Here is a 16806-nt window from a genome sequence, read left to right on the forward strand (position 1 = left end):
TCGTCTAACGAGGTCGTTCGGTTTTTAACGAGAAACACGTTTCTCAGAGCTCCACGTTTCGCAACAATCAAAGTTCTCTTCGAACGAAGCTTTTACTTCGAAGCAATGGGTATGCAAAACGGGGAGAATTTCTAGTGAATAATTTCCGAAATATATTCCATGTTCGTATTCCATATCTAGCACGCACAAAAGTATTTAAATAGCGTCGCTGCGCATTTGCGTAGTTATACAATGGTGATCGAATATCCTTACACATAAATGTTCTGTTCTTCAATATCGGTGCGTGAATTACCTTGATCCTTAGTGACAACACGTAACACGTTATTCCATATAGAAACGTAATTACACAGAATCCAGGATACTTAAGGTACTGATAAACTAACTTTTATGGCTCTAATGCTTCGAAATATGTTCAATTACATTCAAAGACAGACAGACCCGCGTCTTAACTAAATTATGAATATTTATTCTATATTAAGCTTTTATAAACCGAAAAAGGGAAAATTTCCTAGAAATTCGTAATTCATACGTGTATTATACTACAGAAAGGACATGTAGACACAGCATAATCGGATTATGTATTTGTCAGGGATCACCTACGTAAACAATTGGCAGGTAGATTGGGGTTAGGTTTATGTTTATGAGGGTAGCGAGAGAAAGGAAGCATGATGCGATTTGCAGAGGTTCGGAAGGTCCCGACCAAGGACCTATGGAATTTTATGAAAGACAATGTGCGCCATCGACCCAATTGTGGGCGACCGGGGGATTCCAGCAGCCATTTTCGAAATTTCTTTGCATTATAACGACGGGATTTCCGACTTGTCAATTAACGCAAACAATACTTCGAATTGTCAGAAAGCTGGCCTTTCTTCTACGCTAGATCACTCTGCTCAGCATGGATTACGGGATAATTGACGTGTGACGAATTGTCACGATTACTTAAATATATACCATTTCTTTGTATCGCCATGCTGTGGTAATTACAGCGTAATTACAGTGACAGCGACATAGCTGTCTTTTATTGCTTATGCTTCTACCTCCAACTTAAAAATTTAATCATTTCCTTCGTTTATGAGTGTTTCATTTCATTAGTCATTCTGTATTATCCCATTCTTCCTACTTTGAAAATATAGATTCCTTGTAGGAAAATCTAATTTGCTAGAAATATATTAATATCGTTGTATTATCAACTTACGTATCCCATCTTTTTCTATATTTAACATTAACCTTCTGTTCATCAATGGGTCTATGTTCGGTGTAGGAAATAAATGACAGTATCAATAATAATAATAATGGTAATAAAGCAATTATATATATTATATAACATTGAATGCGACTCAAACAGCCAAGGGATTAGTTCATAGAACCTCGACGATTTTCGAAGCATCCGATCCAGCGGAAATAAATGTTTCACGTCCAATTGCGTCTTAAGCGCAAGATACCAGGCATTTACGTGGAATCTTTCTGCCGTGTATCCAGCCAACGCTATCAGTTGGATCATGATTATTATCATCGGCACGCTCGTGTCCTGCGTATCAGCGGACCGATGCCGCTAAAATCCGGCCTGTCATTAGTCACGGAAGGCGGTCGTCGAATACGAATTTCCACGGCGACACGTTTCGACGTTTGTTCCCTCTACTCGCCACCGTTCTCCTCTTTCTCTCTCAAGTTCAGTGCCACTGTCCTCGAGAGTTCCGGTCGTTGCTCGTCACTTTGCGTCCCTTTCATTTTGACGAGCCGTCGCGAACGTGTACCGTGACTCGCGTTACGTAATCACCGGAACGTAAAATTTTTCTTTTACGCTGCTTCTCGTCCTAGCGACCGCCGGTGATAATTGTCGTCATGAACCGAGCGAAGAACGTTGTCGCTTCTCACGCCTCGGCCGACAGATTCTCCCGTAGCCTCATCGTCTAGCCAAAGTGCCCTTTAACCTCTCATATGTGTATACCTCGCACGCAATACCGAGCCGAGTCGTAGTTAATGCTTTATTGCCGCATTCGTTCAACACTCGCTTGTCGGGTCACTTTAATTTTATACTACTGACGAGCTGTACGATATCGCGAGATTGGCCGATCGAGTAACAAACGATCGTAGCCGCGAGGGACGTGGCTAATGAAGGATATTTTGCCGAGTAGCGGCTGATCGTTATTGTATTATCGGTAAAAATACTTGGATCGTTCGAAACAGTTGCTATGATTATATCCTAACAATTTTGTTCGACTGTTCTAAGTTCGTAGAAAGATCTCGAAGCTTTTCTATCTACTTTGCGCGAAATGAGACAGTATATTTACAAACTGTACTCCACGTTCTACAAATATGAGCAACTGTTTCGCGAAAGAACTTGAGCCGCTTCTCCGCTTTTCACTCACAATTATATAGTGCATTGATGTATTTTAATTACAATATTATGAATTTAATCCTTTATAATCATATCAGCTAAACTATAATTACGGCGTATCATCAATGCTTGAGCAGTTTATTGTTATGCCATTCTAATTACGACTTCGTCGTATAGGTATTTGTGTTTCGTACCTCCATTACATTTTTCTTATCAGAAAATAGAAACCACCGTAGAAATCGAGGGTAACTTGTCCGGGTAGAGATCGTGATACGTTTCACGAATTGGTGCATTTTCGTCATTTTGAAAACAAGAAAACAATCGTCGCGTCACATTTTTCATCCATCACTCGCGGGCATTAATTTTCGCAACATTAGTTATGTAAGCTGGCGCGATGTGTTGCGCAGATCGTGACGCAAGTCGTGCGAACCATAAATAATTTCCGAGTCTAAGCATTGAATGGTCGGTATAAGGCATAATTAAACCGCAAGAGTCGTCTTGTTGTTTGAACAGAGAGCAAAAACGCCAGGATCTGGGGAATTCGAATCCACGTGGTGGGATCAGCGTCGCCGAGACGCCGTTTCCGAGTAGCTGCTTCGCAAGTTGATATACCGTTAACACGAGTCGGGTTAGGAGCTTCGTGGATGATGAACCAGACAGGGAGAATGGTTTCTGTAACTAGATGTTGCTTTGAAAATAACTTTTTCTTTGTTCCAAGAACAAATTGAGCAACTAATTGATCGATACTATCCTCCTGTTACCAAAATAGGGTAGTTGATTAGTAGACGAAGAATGATCGCGTGTCTCGTAGTATCGAACCACTGTAAATCTTAATTTTGTGATTCGTTTCGTTCGCCAACAATCGACAATGTGACCACGGCCACGACGTATGATAAAATAACAAAAAATTTAGAATGGTCGAGATAGGAAATAATTACTTGTTTATCGTTACGACATCTTGCATTTCTGGTATCAGAATTATTATACGAAATAATCAAATACATATTTTCAAGGACGTTAATAATTGTACTACATCTAATGGAATGTAAGGTGTGAGATTTACAATACTATATTTGACCGTGGGACAGCTAATTTATATTTAAATATAAATCCTTCTAATTCTTAATATCGCAACAGAAAATCCAGAACTATTGCAATTTTTACGCTACCAGGATATGGAGCGGTATAAAAAATTACAGAAAAATTAGGAAGAAAAATCTTGTTTCCGGGAAACACAAGTTAGACAAGTCTCGCTCCTTGGAGACAGCGAGTGTCAAAGTCGCGCGTGCATATTTCAGGTGTTACCATGACAGAGGAGCGCGTGCGTGCATCTTGTAACAGGCAAGCACGACGAAGACACGTCTTTAGGTCCCGTACACTTCCCGCGGTAGCGTGCCGGCTTGACCAATTAAGGGCCTCTTCCGTCGAGACCTCTTAATGGTAGATGTGTTGCGTTCGCTCGAGCGTGCGCCACTGCGAACCAGCCCTCGTAACAACGTAATTTCCCGTAGCCGTTCCACCTCGAGTCGTCCAAGCTCTTCGACGTCCAACGTTGCTCTCCCCTCGTTGCTCCTTTTCTGATAAGAGAGATTTCTTAACAAAACACCGGCTGTCATTCTTGTCACGCACGTTTATGGCTTCGTGTACATTTCAGGTAGAGATTGTTCTGCAGATTAAAGCTACCTTCGATCCCTGGATTTGTAGTCCTGCTGCAGAGATAATACACCGGTTGGTAAATGTATCGGTCTAATAACTTTGTATATTGAGGTAATTTGAAAGAATTATTTTCGTAATTTTCAGTTTCAGCAGTTTATGTGAAAATACAAAAACTCTTGATATGTCCTTAGAGATCCTCTTTTGGAATCGATAGTTATACAACAAGCGCACCCCATTTCTTCTGCGTTTCTACTATATTTTTATATTTTTATATTTCTATATGTTAGCAATATGTTATTTTCCAGCGAAACTATTGCGAAACTTTCCGGATACTTTCACGTCGACATTTACGCAAACCAATCATTTTAAATATTAATCTCTTTGAGTGCTACGGACGCGTATATGTATCCAGCAAAAGCTATCCGTGTAGATTACAGACACATATACGCGTTTATTAATTTTTTTTCATCTCCTTCGCGCTTGAGATTCTTTTATTAGTCTATAACACATGATACATGTGCATTTCTTAGCAACGGCAATAAAAAAAAAAAAAAAATAAAAGTCTGTTTACCTTCTGTATGCTTCGAGGAAAGTCGCAGTTCTTATTACATTTATAACACACGAGTGTTGCGATTGCGAATAATATCATTCTGCATTCCGTTGTCGTCGCAGTGATGACGATTGTAAATGATCTTGGAGTAACACGTAAAAATAATTAGCTCATAATAAAGATAATTTGCTAATATAAATCATTATATTACTCTTTATTTAAAAAAGTATTCCGTCCACAACTATCGCAACCGCTAAGCGCCTGCCATCCAAGCGGATCGCTTCCGTCTGGAGTATTCAGCAAATTCATTCAAAACGTTAAAGCTCCAATCTTACTTATGCATTTGTTAAATGATTGCGTCAACTTAATTACCTGCACAAGTTGATTAAGTTTGCGAAGATCTTGAGGAGATCTTGAAAATCAACTAGAATTTTCTCAAAAACATTGTGTGGTTGATAGCGGGGAGCATACGGTGTTATATCGGGAAAGGTCGAAATTCGCGAAGTTCGCAGGGGAATGCCGCGCGGCATAACCTCGAGAAGATGTGTGGAGGCGAGGCCAATGAATGCACGACGCCGAAGAACGGGAAGGAAGGTGAGGCGTGATCACGGTTCTGACCTCAAGAACTCGAGAAAGAGAAAAAAAGGGGGAGGAAGAGAGAGGGGCAGAAAGGCGGCAGAAGGAGCGAGGAAAACCAGCTGAAGCAGGAGATGGAGGGCCGCAGGATTCAACATACGTGCACTGAGAATCGAGAGAACTCACCGATTCTCGCCTCGTTTCTCCGTTCTCGTCTTTTTCTATTTTACGAGGTTTTCAGAGGCACGGCCAGCAGACGCGTGTGTTTTCTGCAACTTGATACTTTTCCGTGGCATGTTCGAAAGGTAGAAATCATTTGCACCGGTTCGCGAATGAATCTCTGTCGCGTGAAAACGACGCCCTCCGCGATTCATCGACTAGCTCAGGCGTTATTCGAACACGCCACTTTGAGTCGTGTCATGCGAATAAATAGTTACAATTAGTTTGTTTTCTACGCATAGAGATATAACGAGCTTCTTTTAATCTTTTGACAGCGCAATAGAACTACTAGGTATTCGAAGTAATTATCTCTTTATCTTCAAGATTTCCTGCATTTATAATATCAGATGTAAAAAATACACATTTTTAACGCTTTTTATAGGAAATTTGTATTAATTATCGTGTCATGTGTGATGATACTTATGACGCTAATTTTGTAATATATTTTTATATATGTCGGCTTGCCCAAGCTTCTCTGTTTATACTGCTAACTAAATTTTCATGTTCGAGTCATGCTTCCATATTCGAAAGACGTTCGACGTTTTGGCAGAACTTCCAGCAAAGAAATTGAAACGAACAATCGTGTACATCGATAACCATTATTTTATTCCCTCTTCGAACTTAAAAAGAAATTCGTTAACGATGGAGAAATATAATCGGAGCAAAAATGATACGGGATTAAAGGATCGGAGCATGAGATTCCTATAATTCTCACGTTCGCAGAATAAACCGACACCATATTAAGCGAAGTTCATAAAAGTCCAATTTACTCCCTAGTTAGAAGAACACGTATGTAAGAGTTGTAACGCATTCTTGATACGCCTCGAAAAAGGAGCAACAAGTACACCGTCTTACTCGAAGCGTTATCTTAAATCTCGACGTTTTCGAATTTTACCAAGCCCATACTATAACACGCCGAGCTTTACGAGCTATGCGCGACGTTAGACTTACTTTTATCGGTACACCTCTTGCCGGTAGTAGATTTTCCTGGCGTACACGCAGTACGTAAGACGAAGAGCGGTGGGGCTATGTAACAGGTAAGGCAGTCGTAATGGATGCGCGTGTGAGTACGCCGTGGCACACAGGCTGTGTGTACGCGCGCGCGAACCACGATGTGCCGCTTACATTAAATAAATTACAGTGGCCGCGGACCGGTAACACGGGAACGCTGTTACCTGGTCTCCTCCGGTCGCACACGCGAGCAGAATCGCGCGGCAAAGCGCAAAACCCTCCTCAACGGCGAAGTTGCTCGTTTCTTGCTACCATGAATACCATTGCTACCATGGTTACTACCATGACTGCTGCCACAGCCAAAGGAAGTCTCTCTAATGGTCTCTTCCCATGACCGTGCTCCACCTTCTCTCTACCTCCGGAACGATTTTCCTGTCTCTGGAAAAGTTATTACTCCGACGCGATGCGAATCATCCTGCGTTCCGCGTCCCATTGTTCAGCCGGTACGTCTTGTTTCCGAGTCGACGCTCTTCCTTTTCTTTCATACCGGATCCACGGTACCGTATAGTCGATTACGCGCGCGCTCCTTGCACGCATCACGTTTGGTTGCGACTGATTTTCCGGAATTCCACGGATTTCCCTAGCCAACGGTACCTACGCCTGCGTAGCTATTGTCGAATATGATGATCGTTCACGTACAGTAGCTCGCAAAAGTATTCGTATGCTTGTAGGAAGTTTTTATGAATATGTGTTATGTGTGTTATATGGAACATTTTGAAATTTCATTAACTATTGTGGAAACCGATTACTATAATTATGCCGGTAAAGTTTGGAAGAAATCTGAACTTGTAGATACATAGCAACTGTGAGACATTCAGTGTAGGTACATATGTATTTAGCAGAGACCAGAGAAACATTTAATTGGTCAATTATTAATATTACCTAATTATTATATTATAGTCAATTTTACATTCGCACCATTTTAATACGAATTATACATTTAAGATAATTTTTCGCTAAATATATATTTGCTGCAGATATCATGTTGCTTCGAGATACGTTTCCAGATTGACGATTAATGCACATACTGAAGAAGTATGTTGTTTAAAATAGTAACCCGATGAAAAATATCTTTCTTGAGATTCACGTATTCTTTGACGCAGATGCAAGGTAGAACAACTACCGTAGATTCTTATGGCAACACAGGTTTCGATCTTCAAATATTTCAACGATCAAAACAGCAGTTCGTCAGAACACGCCACTGTAATCACATTTTTCGATTTGACTCCGTGACGGTCTGTAATGGTGCAGAATACGGGGGAATTATAAGAAGTAGTCTGAAAATTTTAATCATTTTAGGTTTTGAAAGCGGTATGTCAAAACAGAAGCATAATAAATCTAGCTGCGGAATTTAAGTTTCTTTTAAGAGGTTTATCTCGAAACTTTATCATCGGGTAATAAGACAATTAGTAATAGAAAACTGCTTGCAATTAAAGTAATTAACGTAGGAATAGAAGAAAAACGACCATTATTAATATCCGTGAAAGGAATCGTTTCTCGTTACGATATACATATAGCAGCGAATCAAAGGATCGTTTGATTGGCCGATAAGAATTATTGCAAACTCGTTAGCTTTAGTGCTTCAAAGTAATAATATTACTTAAATTACATCTTTGAAAGATGTAAATCAACTTTTTCGTATCTCGGGAATAGGCTGCGGATGTTTATGCAAATTTATATTTTTACGAACACAACGAGAAGAATGGAATTTTAACAGAGAATTGCTTTATCCGTTAATGTTATAATAAGTATCTTAGATACTTTTATATACTTTTTGCATATATCATCTACCTATCATGCTACTCTACTATTATATATCTTATGCGTGCATTCTATGCATCTTTTCGCCTTTAAATTTCATATAAACGCATAAAAATTCAGTCTGTTCATACATAATATTCCATTATTCATAGAAAAGTATGGCGCCTGACATAAAAAGCTTCAATGATATACCAAAGTTTTCATAAAAAGAGTAGTAGCGGAAGCGCAGCAGCGTGTCGTCCCGTTTCATTCGATCGATCGTCGCTTATCGGTCTTTCGTGCCAGCATATGGAGACACCGTCTAGGAAGTCAGCGGGTACCAGCATGACGACATCTGATTTGCCTTCCCGTTGCATTCGATCGTAAAGTTGCCACAGAGATTCTCAGAATTTTTTGTGAAAATACCTTTGTTGCCGACACTCCCTTCGTAATCGTCGGTTCCAAGAACAGTTCCATTTCCTTCACCTTCTGCTCCTCGTTTCGCCCTCGTCGTTACAGATTTACGACGACTTTGTTTCGCGGTTTATTCGCGTCGAAGATTCTCCTTTAGTACAGCTTGCGTTTTGCAAAGAAAAATACTAGATTCGATAGTTGGCGGTTTGATAGACAGACGAAATCGCCATAAATCACACGAAATATGGAGAACAATGTGGAGAATATTCGTAGAAGAGTATTCTATGTTCCATACGTTTAAGTATAGCGTGTAGATCATAAAAACGCTTGCACAAAGAAAGTTAGGAAGGATGATGCGGGATTTTGGTAGTTTAATTTCAATGTTAGTAATTTCGCGAGAACAGTAGCAAAAAATGAAAGGAAGATTACGAAGAAGAGGAAGATATCTTAGGAAAGTCCGATCGAAATCGGAACAACTGGTTTCACTCTCGAACGAGCGGTATCGAGTGTGCGAGGAACGGTTCTTCGAGGTGTCCATCTGCTTGTGTTGCTCGAGAACGAGAGAACGTACACACGAACGCTTGTAGGATGTCAATAAGTATTGCATGTGATGTTCCTCGAATGATACGTAAAACGTTGGAATTTTTAACTAAATATAATCATTCGTATCGATGTTAGTATCCTTTTATTTGATATTTTTCTGCAGTGTTATGTCGGTCAAAGAATAAAGGGCGACAAAAGACTGTTTTACGAGTAGCAGTATTACTTCCGCTATATAAACATTTTTTTATATTTATGTTAACTTCGTGGAGACTAATGGAACGATACACCCCGAGGTAACTTTTGGAAGAATCGCTAAATTGCTACAGCTTCTCGGCATCACTTATATTTTGCAATACTTTGGATATTGCTTAGTTCATAATTAGTTACAAGATCAAAAGACGAACGAAAGTGCAATTAAAACCATCTTTACCTATCTAGTATCATGCTGTCAAAATGAAAAATTAATTTTCATGGATGACAATTGACAGTGAAATTATTCTTACCAAGTGTGCACATTCGTCGAGTGTTATTGTAGCTTCGAGGAAAAAGTAACCTGGTCCGATGTAAACGCACCTGTGCGAGTACGCATGCATGCGTGACAGAGGCATGGATAGCGGGGAGAAACGCACGAAACCCTAACCTGACGCAAGATGACCTCCGCACCTGGATTTGCGATCGCGTTCGGTGTCGGGTATTTAACGGAACCGCGAAGAAAGTAAAGTAGAAGGCTGGGGGCTCCGCACAGGTGGCCTTAGCCTTACGCAGAGAAAAACACGTCTCGGGAACTCGTCTGTTCGTCGCTCACTCTGCAACGGAACTCGTTTATTACAGCGATTCCTCGAAATCTATGCAACTGCCCCTTAACAGAAAACATGTAAATTCGTATTATCTAGTACTCAAAAAAGTTTTCAATCTTTAATAAGAATTTTAAGTTATTAGAGAAAAATAGCCATAACTTTTGCGTATTAACGTTTTGTAAAAATTTGTCGTCAAATGAAATAATTTAAAATCAGAGTCATGAATAGTCATGATTCGATAGAATTCTCTCACTTCTCGTGATACATCATCCTGTTATTTCAGGTATCGAAATAGTCAACCAGCTACGTGTTCATCAAAACTTCGCAGGCTTCGTCATCCTTTAACGTTTCTAGGAAGCAACAATTTTCGAAAGCGAACGAAAACATCATTCGACACTGTTGGCAAAAATCTTTGTTTTATGTAAATTAAACCATATACGATAAATTTGAATGCTCTTTTAGCTTTCAATGCTTGAGAAATTGTCAGTAAAATAGGTTGAAAAATCGATTGTCCACGCTCGACGCTAATTTGGAATAATGTGAAAGATGTTTTCCGTAGGATAACGTTGCGGATTGATTCACACCAGCCACGCTCCAGGTCAGATTGCTCGAAGCGTGGCCGGAATCTTACACGTGACTCAGAGAACCTTGAACAGAGGGGACAACGACCTCCGAATTCTACAAACCTGGGACTTTCCTCGATGTCATCTTTCGACCGATCGCGCTTCTCATTTTCTTCAAAAAAGTGGAATCTGTTGCGCACATTTTGCACTTTTAAGAGAACAAAGAGGAGGAAGAAACAAACAACGTAAGAGAGAAACAAGAGAGTCGACAAAGCAGCAAGGAAACCTTGACACTAGAAATTCCTTGATCTCTAAATTCCACACCTTCAGTTTCTAGACTTTTAAACCACGGAACTGAAAAACAATTGCGATCGTATCTTGTTTGTGTCGAAATTAGAATAGGATCAGAGTATTGTTACGGTAAACGTATGCTGCCACGAATTATCGTTCTGACAAATACGTCGGAATAATCAAATATATAAATTCTTATAAGCATGTGCATTTCGGTCTTCGGGTTCGTCAAAACGATTACTTCATAATACGATATTTCGTCCGAACACACATCTACTGTGATCATAACTTTAGAAGTATGTGCGACGGGACTAGAGTGTGCAAAATTTTAAACATAGATTCACCGGAATTCGAATTCATCGAACAATGATCGACTAAAGGAAAGAAAAAGAAAAATAAAGACAAAACTAACTAAAAAAACGGAATTTATGAAAAAACGGACTCCATGACCCGGAAAATTACCGAGTCTGGCAATTCCTCGACTAGATTCTGACACGAGGGAGACATTTGCGTTTCCGGTTCTCGGCGAAGGAACTGCTGACCGTCGGTTGTTGGAATTCAGTCGTAGAAACAGAAGGAGCCGAGAGAGGGAGGAAAAAGATAGCTCACTTAAGAACGTAGCAGAAGAAAGAAGGAAGAAGCAGCCTGCCGGTGTGGACTCTGGGTTTCGCCAAGAAGACGTAACGGTAAATCCGCGGCCGCTGGCGTCCGATGAACCCACTCTCAGCCTCGCACACGGCCTGTGTAGCCTGGTGAACACGCGTCTTACCTGTGTGTCCATTTCGTGCTGTTGCACGTGTCCGTGTACGTCGTTCGCGACCAGCCACGCAAACAGAAACTACGGGAAAGAGTATGTGATGTATGCGTGTGTACGAGCACGACCACCACCAAGCCACCGAACCCTGTCATCGAATTATTACCATGCGAATAGATATGTATGTATGTATGTATGTACGTACGTACATATGTATAGGGTATATAGTCTGTATCGCAGCTACAACGTGGACGGCATTTCAGTCGGTCGACTGGCTCGAAACCTCCCTCCGTGCTTTTCCTCCGGTTCCCCGGACTCTCAGTGGGGGCCGGAGTAGCCACGGGGACGAGGAAACCTGGACACCGGCAGGTTGCGTCACCGCTTGAGGAGGGGAAGGGTTACTATCCGGAAATTAGGTCGTTCAAGTTTGATAGACTTTTAATCGACCGACTATCTACTTCTTGTTTCTAAAGGTTCGACTCGTTGTCTAGGATCTTTAACCTGGCCTTGTAATGGGAAGCTGCCTGGTGCACGCACTGATGTTTGAATATTTCTGGATAGAATATTACGTTCCTGCTTAAAACTTGTAGGATGTTCTTCTATTTTTAATATAACTTTGATATTTTGTTGTGTATTGTAAATTTTAAATTACGCGTATATTTTAAGTTGTTATATTTAAAGTTATTTATATAGGTATTAATATAGTTTCTTTATCATATTTACGCCACTCCTCGATGTCTTTACGATGCATGTGACTAGGCTGTTTTACATTATGTAATTTATATTATGTACGCGTTATTTTTTTTAATTTTGAAACTGGTTTTAGCTGATATAATAATAAAACATTTGAGTAGGGCTACGTTGCCGGTTATAGCTACTAGGACATTGCGCTTATATAGCAGATTAATTAATTGCTTGAAACTAAAGATCACCCCAAAATATGCGTTCCATAATAAAATCAACTGGATAGAGCTAATCTTCGCGTGTTTGGAAGATGGACATACTTCAACGTTACTTTCAGTTTCCATAGCGGACCGATCAATTGCTCGAAACCGAGCTTCGTTTCAAAATACGTATTCAACGATCAAAGTAACCAGATAGATCACTCCTAAGTATTTGACGAAAGAATATCCACATGTCGATTAACTGGTTATAAATAAAAATTGTTCAGAAAGATGATTCCATAAAGATCGTTATGTAATTCGACGCACCAGCGAGTAATAATCTTTGGAACGTTAGTACCTGTTGATTAATGACGATAGTAACAGAAAATCGGTATGAAATCGGCACGTGGGATCGAAAGTACTGGCCACACGCACGTCGTATGCTGATAGTCGACGCAATCGCGCCAATGCGGGGCATATGCACTCGGTGACCGAGGTGAAAAGTGAACAACCCGGAGGGAAATTCTGCGAGCGCACCGGTGAAATGGAAAACGCCAGACTCTCTCATCTTTAAGTCGTATCGTTTACGTCATTCGCCGTTAATTTCTCGTCGACTCCAGACGATGTCCAGTTACGTCCTACTAGTTCCCGATTCTTTCCGCGACACCCATCGATCGCGGTTATTCGCGCTATTTTTCTTCGTGCCTCTGATGCACGTACTGAGAACGATACGCATTCGCGAGAATTCAATTCGCGCGAATGTTTCTTTCGTTTCAACGAAGGGAGATGATTTCATTAGGTAAATATGTGAGCGAAAATTCTTGCACTTCAGATATGCTAATCGTTCGATACGAAGAATCTAGAATATTTAGATATAATAATATGATTCAGAATTGATGAAAGATGGAGGATGTGGTCCATATGTAAAAATTGTAGAACGATAACTAGTAAGTAGTCTGCGAATCAATTTGACTTATGCCTATTCGTTATGTTGTGAATATTTTTTATATTCTAAAAAATGTCAGTCCCTTACATTGCATTAAATTACTTGAATAATGCGAGAAAATAGAGAATCGTTAGGAGGCGAAAGAGCGTAACATGTTCGAGCATCAAAAATAAGGCGTTCAAGGTTACGTAATCGAAGCAAAGTTGTTCTGACTCGATTATATGTCGATCGTTTCTACAGTCCAAACATAGATTCTTGGCTTAGGAATTTCGAACTCACTAATCTCACGCATAAAAGCATAACTAATAACAGTATCAATAAAAGTAGAATACATAGAGCAAAATAATTGCATCGCAGTTTCTTAATAACGTTACCTGTTGCATAAAAGGGACAAAAAAAAGGGAATGGAAATATGGGTTTTCTAGACGAAAAGGTCTCAAAGATATAGCTTTCTTAATGAGGAGGATGCGAAATGAAAAGCAAGTCCGACAGGACATGGAGGAAGAGAGAAAAGATAAAACACAGTGGAGGTAGAATACAGTTATCTCAGTCTTGGTAAGTTCTTGATACAATCGCGTTGCTTGCTCTTCTTTTCATCTTTCCTGCTATTATCTCCATCCTTGCTTGCACATTAATTAGCTTCACTTCGAATGAGAATTCTCGGTGCCTATAAAAATCCTCTTTCATGCGAACAAACACGAGCTTAGTTCGTAACGGAATACATGGAAAAAAGTAACGAAGACGCTTTGGTCTACGTTTTACGATTCTTTGGTAGACGAGAAACAACTAAAACGTCCACACAAAGACAATACAAAGACAATAAAATGACAAAGATGATTCATATTCGAGTTGTTAACCTCGAAAACGTGCATCGTTGAATAAACGTATGTATAAAAGGAGATATAAAACGAGAGGATAAAAGAAGAAAATGACGAACCAAGCGAGGAAAGGTATAAATTGTGTAGTTTAAATTGTGAGTAACCCTGTTTCGATACCATATACTCGAGAAGGATGTGAACTTGGAGATAGGAGAGAAAAGACAAGGAAAACAAAGTCGCTAAAATGAATACGATGGACACGTAAGAATTGCGTCATCTAACAAGTGCACAGGTAAGGATAAAGAAGAAGAACAAGGAAAAAACGATCATCAATGGTGGGGACGAAGCGAGACAGAAGATACGCAGAAAGAAGAAGAGAAAAAGGATGCGTATAGGTAACCATGTATGCACGTAGGAAGATCGATTCCCGAGCAATCGAGCGAGTGCGTGGGGACCAGTGTGCGCCCCCGTTGACTCGTTGACTCACTGACTCTTGACGGACTTACCGTTAACCAGCAAAAGTGAACCAAGTAAGTCGTGTCTCTGGAACTTGCGGTACCGATTGTACAGTATACTACGTGTGGGACGATTTAAAGCTCGCTATTGTCGCCGGCCGAATATACGAAAGGGCTCGCGAAAGAAAGTGCGAGCGAACATCTACCAGCCGTTCTTTAAACCAAGACTTTTACTACCAATAACACGATCCTTCGAGAAGCCTTGTTTCGATCTAACTGCACTGTAGACGCCACTCCCTGAAGCAGGTATATCGCATATGTGTAACCATACAAATGGGAAATTGAATATCGAAGGCGTCAGTTGCGCAATATCTCTGATCGTAGATTCCGATTTTTCGAGTGTTTCGTTCGATAAACATTTACGGTAGCCTTTTCAATTTAAAAAGGGTTCCACCATATGGAAGACGAGGGTGAAAGATTTTCAGAAGTTAATCGACCGTTTCATCTCGGACGGGGGTAATTAGAAGGGAAGCTAATCAAGTTGGCAATCTCCAAGAGAAAAAAAAGAAAAGAAAAGAGGAAGGTTCCCTCAGGATGAATCTGCTTGTTAGATAAATTCCAAGGAGAAAAAAATATGTATTCTCATAGGTTTTGATTTCCGGGTTATAAATCGATTCTTTGCAGGTTCACGAAACATGGCGGTAACATATGTGCGGTGCAGATGCTCGATCAACTTCTTTCAAAACACTCCTCCTTACGTTCTAAATCGAGCCTGCTCTTCACGATGATCCTACCTTTTGATTCGAACAATTCTACTAATAGCAACAGTCTTTTGTGCTAACTATATTTCATACACTATAATAAAATTGTACAGATGCTTTAAATATGTGACTGTATAAAAACCGCGACTAACAGATAGAGGAATTAGCAATAACGTTGCATTTATTATACATAACTATTATATAACTGTTTTATAACTATATATTTATATATTTATACATTTATACGTAAATATTATATTATGTAATATACAGGGTGGTTGATAACTGGTGGTACAAGCGGAAAGAGGGTGATTCTACGCGAAAAAAGAAGTCGAAAATATAGAATAAAAATTTTTTTTTTTTTTTAATTTTTTCATCAAGACAACGATCTACACTGAGATCCGTTATAACGAGACGTGATAAAGTACACGCGTACCGAGCGAAAGTTCAAAGTCGATTTTCTCGAAAACAAAGCCTCAAACGAAAAATGTTTATTCTATATTTTCGACTTCTTTTTTCGCATAGTATCACCTCCTTTCCGCTAGTACCACCAGTTACCAACCCTGTATATTATATATTACTTGTACGTATAATTTCATTACTTACTTAAGATCCTATAAATATATTTGATGTTAAGTTTCATTGGTACATCTTTTTTGCAAAAGAATTTCTCGTAGTGAAATATCACGAATTAGACGCGAAATTGGAATACGTGGTCTTATTGTAAATTACACGTTTAAGAGAATGAAAAATGAAAGAATCGTGGAAACGACGCAGGGAAACTATGTCATAGGAAAGGACAGAAGGACAGAAGGACAGAAGGGGCGTCCTTCGCGGTAAGGCGTGTCGATTACCGTAGTTAAATTGCGTGACAGATCGACACCATTGAGAAGAACTGGCGGACCTTGACAGTGTCGGGCTCCTTGATGGTACAGCGGTGTCAGTGAACTGGCCTACAGGACGATGAACGAGTGGCAACTATCAAGGATACATTCTGTACCGTCTAGCATGATCACGCCGTTTGCGGTGTTTCTTTTGAAACCGTTCATTTTTAACTTTAATTCTACCGTCTGGTATTCTATTAAATTTTCTTGCGTAATCCTCGACATTCATATTTAAATAGAGAATTTTGAATTGGATTCGGATGTTGATGAATCTGTTGAATCTATCAATGATTGATTACTTGCTTTTCAAAAAATTAGTATTCAGTCCAAAATCCATTGATCATCGAGTTTATCGTAACGATACTTGTATTTCTGATATACATTAATGATTTGGATTTAGTGTTTCTACAGCATTTTGATGTTTGAAGCGCGTATTTTCAATGCACACTCGCGGGTCGATTTGGCGGTTTTAAATTGCTCCCACTATTAGTGGAATCCTTTCACAATCGTACTGTCTCTTCCGGGATATCTTACAATTAGGTTTTCATAGCAAAATGTGACCGGTACAATTGACCGTCTAATGGGACAAATGACGCTACTTGCATA

Source organism: Bombus vancouverensis, chromosome 10 (genome assembly GCF_051014615.1).
Source record: "Bombus vancouverensis nearcticus chromosome 10, iyBomVanc1_principal, whole genome shotgun sequence".
Classification (NCBI taxonomy): Eukaryota; Metazoa; Arthropoda; class Insecta; order Hymenoptera; family Apidae; genus Bombus; species Bombus vancouverensis.